This window comes from Terrapene carolina, unplaced genomic scaffold, assembly GCF_002925995.2.
Source record: "Terrapene carolina triunguis isolate 2854851 unplaced genomic scaffold, T_m_triunguis-2.0 Scaffold210, whole genome shotgun sequence".
In the NCBI taxonomy this organism is placed as follows: Eukaryota; Metazoa; Chordata; order Testudines; family Emydidae; genus Terrapene; species Terrapene triunguis.
Genome location: NW_020664561.1, coordinates 35,153,083 through 35,159,940, shown reverse-complemented (window position 1 = coordinate 35,159,940; position 6,858 = coordinate 35,153,083).

Below are 6,858 nucleotides of genomic sequence, written 5' to 3'. Positions count from 1 at the left end.
CCCCCTCTGCCCCGCCCACCCCCCGCGTCCCGATATTTGACCTGGGTGATCTGGTCACCCTACCCAGACTCTACAGTGAAGTCACCAGTCCCAGGAAGGGATCCAGCATATGAGATTTATACCATAGGGTGTGGAAAGCTCTGCAGTGTTGTCTGAGTGAAAACAAGTACTGGATGGGGATGGCTAGAAAAATAGAGCGGAGAAGGAAAAACCCTGGGATTAGGAAAAAGATCTGGCTGGGTTTTTGTGTTCTCCTGGCTCTTTTTAAGGAAATGTACTATATAGTACAGCAAAGGCTGCTGTTAAGGGATGTTTGGACATTTTATTCCTCCAGGCTCTCTGACTTGGAGCTGATGGGAACATTTAAAAACTCAGCATTTTCACATTAATATAGATTGACAGAACAAGCAGATCACCTTCCTAATTCTTCTGGGAATTAAAAATATATATATATTTGCCTTTTCTCCATGACTAGTAGTTTCATAGCTACTTTATATTCAGGTCATAGCAGTGACCAGGGTTTCCAGCTTAGCATCTGGCTGGCAGCCTCGAAGTCAATTCTATTAAAGTGAATTTCCCCTCCTCTCCATCAGAGGGGAACTCATTGCAAACTACAGCCAAGTTTGAGGATCAGAGTCACAACCTCCCAATATGCTTGTAGTTACCAACGATCCATTTAGCAAGTCCCACACCCAAAACAACATTCACAAAGATTTTATCCCGCCCTTCCTAAAACATGCCTATAAAACTACGTGCTCAACACAGAGACAGCCTTAGACTGTAACTCTTCAGTGCAGGGACTATGTCTACACTGAGCACCCTACAATAGCCTGGCTGTGCCACTACAGTCATGCCATTGTAAGGTGCGCAGTGTAGCAGCTCTTTGTTGTCAGGAGAGAGCTCTCCTGACAAAATAAAACCACCCCCAATGAGACACTCTCCCACCAACAAAGCGCTGTCCACACTGGTGCTTTTAGTCTTCAAAACTTTTGTCATTCAGGGAGGTGTTTTTCTCACACCCCTGAGTGACAAAAGTGCAGTGTAGACATAGCCCTAAAGATAGTCACAGAGAAGACAGACACACTGGGACACCTAGAGGAACATAGGCACTGACTCAATGGGTGCTCTGGGGCTGGAGCATCCACAGGGAAAAAAATGGTAGGTGCTGAGCACCCACCGGCAGCCCCCCTATCAGAACCTCCCCCTCCCCCCAGCACCTCCCACCCGCCGACAGGCCCCGACAATCAGCACCTCCCTCTCCCTCCCCACGCCTCCCGCCCGCCGCAATCAGCTGTTTCACGGCATGCAGAAGGCTCGGGAGGAGGAGGGGGAGGGGAGAGGAGCGAGGACACAGCAAGTTCAGTGGAGGGGGAAGGGGTGGAAGAGGGCAGAAGAGGTGGGGTGGGGCCTGGGGCAGAGCCAGGGGTTGAGCACCCCCAGCACATTGGAAAGTCGGTGCCTGTGCAGAGGAAGACGACATTTGATAAAAAAAATTCCTCACTCAGTCCCCTGTGATGGGTTTGCTCTACTCACTGCTGGATGGTGCTACCTGCTGGCAGTTCTGGGGATTAGCTCAGTCAGCACCCCTTCCAGCAGTTATACCCAGTCAGTTTCTCCTCTGCAGCCCTTCTCTTACTCTCAGAACATAAGAATGGGCGTACTGGGTCAGACCAATCATCCATCCAGCCCAGTATCCTGTCTACCGACAGTGACCAATGCCAGGTGCCCCAGAGGGAGTGAACCTAACAGGTAATGATCAAGTGATCTCTCTCCTGCCATCCAGCTCCATCCTCTGACAAACAGAGGCTAGGGACACCATTCCTTACCCATCCTGGCTAATAGCCATTAATGGACTTAACCTCCACGAATGTATCTAGTTCTTCTTTTCAGGAATCGCAGCTGTCCTCCCTATGACTCCAGGTCACTATTGTGGATTCCCCTTCCATCCAGGGTGGGGTGGAGGCAGGGGGGAGTGTATCACGCTTCCTGCTCTCTAGCAGTCTTCTGCTTCACTGCCTGATGGTGCCACTCCTGCAGTGGCTGGCAGGGAAACCCAGACCTACTCTCTACTCCAGGTTCCAGTTCAGGGACCCGCTACACAGCAGTCAAGATCCATTCTCTGAGTTGCTTCTATACCTCCTGCCCCTCCCGCTTCCTCTGGGTTTGCCAGTCTCTTCCCTCCCTCCTCCCAGGCAATAACTTTTGGCAACTCATCTCTGCAGCCACCAAACACTCCTTCCTCCTACCTGGGAGTGACTGCAGACTCCTTCCCTAGCACCCCTTCTGTTGCCAGCCTGCTGGCTTGTGTAGAAGCCCTGTCTGTCCCTCATAGATGAGCTTCTCTCTAATTAGCTGCCTCCAGCCTAAAGCTCCCCTGTTTGTAGCCTAATTAGATGATTGGGCCCACCTGGGCTAATTCAGCTCTTGCAGGGCCAGTGTGAGGAGCACACCCTCCCCTTCACAACTGCAAGTATTCTCCTATTCTAAATCACCTACCCCATACCTGCCACACCTGGGCTCTCAAGTCATTGCTTTCTTGTCTTAGATCTCGGACCATGAGCTGCCACCTCTCCTACTCCTCCATTGCACCTCTGAGTTTCTCCCACAGGAGCTCCAGGGCATGTGCGGTCTCCTGCCAGACCTGCTCCACAGTTAACAACTTTTCTGTCAACTGGTCCTGTTGGTATCTAGGAAGTGGGCGGGCAGAGCCCACCCACTACTAAAGGACCTCCCCCCAGCCTAAGGGGAGGCTCCACAGGTCTGTGATACCAAATAATTGCAGGGGACAACTAATGAAATAACAGGAATGGGAGTGAGGTCACAGGGCTAAACGAAGGGAACCTGATGGGGACACCAAGCAGAGACCCCCCAGACTTTTCTTTAAAGTCTGGTCCTGAAGTTTTTTTTGCGTATATAACATTGGTGGACGTGCAGGTGTTATATATGCCATCATGTGCCAGCAATGCCCCTCTGCTATGTACGTCGGCCAAACTGGAGAGTCCCTACGTAAAAGGATAAATGGACACAAGTCAGATATTAGTAATGGCAATATACAAAAACCTGTAGGAGAACACTTCAACCTCCCTGGCCACACAATAGCAGATGTAAAGGTAGACATCTTACAGCAAAAAAACTTCAGGACCAGACTTCAAAAAGAAACTGCTGAGCTTCAGTTCATTTGCAAATTTGACACCATCAGATCAGGATTAAACAAAAACTGTGAATGGCTAGCCAACTACAAAAGCAGTTTCTCCTCCCTTGGTGTTCACACCTCAGCTGCTAGAAGAGGGCCTCACCTTCCCTGATTGAACTAACCTCATTATCTCCAGACTGATTCTTGCCTGCATATTTATACCTGCCTCTGGAAATTTCCATTACATGCATCTGATGAAGTGGGCATTCACCCACGAAAGCTTATGCTCCAATACATCTGTTAGTCTTTAAGGTGCCACAGGACTCTTTGTTGCTTTTTACAGATCCAGACTAACACGGCTACCCCTCTGATACTTTCCCATTCCTGGCCCTTACGACGACTCTCATTTCTTTCCTGAAGGATTCTGTACAGCTTCTGCTGATGACCAGTTACCTGCACCATACAGTCTTGTAAATACACTTGGGTTTCCCACAGTCTCTGCTGGTTCTCCAATATCTGTCCCCACATAGCATGGACCCACCCTGTTGCATCTCAGCTCTCCTCTGTGGGAGCAGCAACTCTGGCATCCATCCCCTTTCTCTGTTATGGCCCCTTGCAGCCGGGCTCAACCCCCTCACAGTCTCTCACTGCCCCTCACCTCAGAGTTCTTGTCAGACACAGTCTGTGATTGACCCCTTGTATCAGAGGTGACCATCCTGCCTGCATTCTCCAATTGTGACAGGTTTGCTCTTCTCACTGTGGGATGGCGACACCTGCTGGCAGTTCTGGGGATTAGCTCAGTCAGACTGATGCCCCTTCCAGCAGTTACACCCTATCAATTTCTCCTCTGCATTCCCTCTCCTGTCTCAGGAGGCACAGCTGTTGTTAGGGTGACCAGACAGCAAATGTGAAAAATCGGGACAGGGAGTGGGGGGTAATAGGAGCCTATATAAGAAAAAGATCCAAAAATCGGGACTGTCCCTATAAAATCAGGACATCTGGTCACCCTAGCTGTTGTCCTCTTCATGATTCAGCCCTCTGACCAGGTCACTATTGTAGTTTCCCCTTCCAGGGGGAGCATATCAAGAATCCTGCTCTCCAGCAGTCTCAGGTAGTCTTCCGCATCACTGCTTCACAGTGCCACTCCTGCAGTGGCTGGCAGGGAAACCCAAGCCCATCCACTACTCCAGATTCTGGCTCATGGACCCTCTACACAGCTGCCAAGGTCCATTCCCTGTACCTTGCTGCCTTTCCCTGTGTCACTTCCATACCTCCTCTCCTTCCCCACTCCTCTGGGTTTGCTAATCTCTTCCTTCCCTCCCTCCTCCCAGGGAGTAACTTTAGGCAACTTGTCTCTGGAGTCTTTCCCAGACCCCTGCCCCCTTCTGTTGCCAGCCTCCTGGCTTTTGTAGAAGCTCTGCTCACAGGTAAGCTCTGCTCACAGGTAAGCCTAACTAGCTGCTTGGGCCCACGTAGCCTAATTCAGTTCTTGCAGGGCTAATGTGGGGAGCACACCCCCTCTTCTCTCTCTTCCATTTACATTCAGGTGGATGAGACATTTGATCAACGAGAGTTAGTGTTTGTGGGCCTCATGGAAGTTAGTCTTTATGAGTCATTTGAATAAGGAAAGGAAGGTGGGCTAGCACATTGGAAATGAGAATACATTTAACGCTTGTGTGGCATGATAGAGGGCACAAAGACAGGACTGGGAGCAGGATACAAAAGGGACATTGAGACTGGTATTGTTGGTAAAGCAAAGGAAGTGGGGGAGGGGGGAATATAAGAAGAAACAAGATCACAGATATGGGCTTGAGCAGAGTTGTGCAGGACCCTCATGGGAAGGATACAAACTTTGAACTGGTTATGATGGGCAAAGGATAATCAGTGGAGGAATTCAGAGAGGTGTATGATGTGGTCTGATTGGGCAAGAAAGATAATTTTACCAACTGTGTTTTGAATGGATAAGAGAGGAGGCCAAGGGGGAGGATAATACATCCAGGAGGCCAGAGCAGAAGAGGGTGAACTAATGAGGTGGAGGATGCATGTTTTGTCTATTAAGATAGAAAAGAAGGGTCAGATTTCTGAAATGTTAACATGAAGGAAGCAACAAGAATTGGTAAGGGCCTGATGTGAGGGGAGAAGGGAGAAGTCTAAGATGACTCCAAGGTGGGAGCTTGAGTGATGGGAAGTATTACCCACAACAGTTGAGAAAGGGGGAGATAGAGAGGGCATAGGAGAAAAATAAGGAGCTCTGTTTTGGCGGCCAATATTTACCTAGCAGCAGGCCATCTAGGATGAAGTATCAGAGAGTTTGATATGCATGGCTCAACAGAGGAAGACAAATAAGATGAGGCAGAGTCATCAGCAAATTATCATTTATTATTTGTTATACAGGAGCACCTGAAGGCCCCAGTCAGGATTGTGCTAGATGCTGTACAAACACCGAGTAAAAGACAGTTCCTGCCCCCAAAGATTTGACCATCTAATCAAAGATCAACTGAAACAGAGATGGTAGCTGAAATTGTGTCTGCAGAGTTTAAGTCCCTGAGCCATATCTTTTGGTCTGACAGACCTTCTGGGATTCACATAGTACTTGGACCCATCCTCTGACTGTGTCATCCACCCTGTGGCCAGAGGGGATGACAGGGGGGACGAGAAACCAGTTGCAGAAGGATGTCATTGCTCCTGGCCCAGGGTTCTGAGCTGGGTTAGATGGCACAGTGGTTAAAATGCTGGCAGCCAGCTTAGTGTTCCCGTTGCTACTCTCAAGATGAGAGTGTGTCAATGGGAAGTTTGAAGAAGAATATTAGTGTAGACAAGGTTTTGGCTTTAGAAGCTTGCAGACTCTTCAGGTATTGTCTGCAGAGTTAATTAATTTCACAGAGACAGAACAAAGCTATCAGAGATACAAATTTCTGTTGTGAATAACTCCTAAATTTATCACCCTACCTTCTAAAAACACTCCAATATTAATCTGCATTGAGGACACGAACAAAACAAATTTTCATTTCTAGACTAAGACCCAGATTTAGAGCTCTGCTTTAGCCCTTTTAAGGCACAAATAAGGATGGCAGAATCTGGCCCTACATAATCAATCTAAAGAATTCCCCTATGAGATAGGCTTTATCACCTTCATTTTACACATAAGGAAACCCAGGTTAAATGAGTTGCCCACAACCATGCAGCAAGTTAGTGACAGAGTCAAGATTAGAACCCAAGAGTTCCTGGCACCCAGGCTCACTCAGACCACATTGTTCTCTATGGACTTGGCCATACTAAGAAAATTTGGATGCATAATCCATCACTGATACATTTCCACCAACTGAGAATTATAGGCTCAAATGTTGCCAGTGTAGACACAGTCTATTTAAAGAACAAACCCTTATGACCTAACACACATTTTCTGGGCACCAAAAAGTCACAGAAGGATAATTTAGTTAAAAGAATAAACTTCCAATGCAAAAAAATGTACATTAAAAATGATCCAGTGAAAGGAATAGTTGGAAAAGAAGAATGCACACACAGTACTGTGCTAGCAGCTAGTTTAATAAAACATGGAACCCTCTTAAATGAAAGTCTGTAAAAGGGACAGACTACTTAAATTAATATTGTTTCTGTAATTAGATCATGCATTCATCGTGCATGTATTACACACAATCAATAAATCATATTCAGAACTGGGTGAACTGGCAAAGAAAACAAAATTCAATCAGGAATAAAGCTTT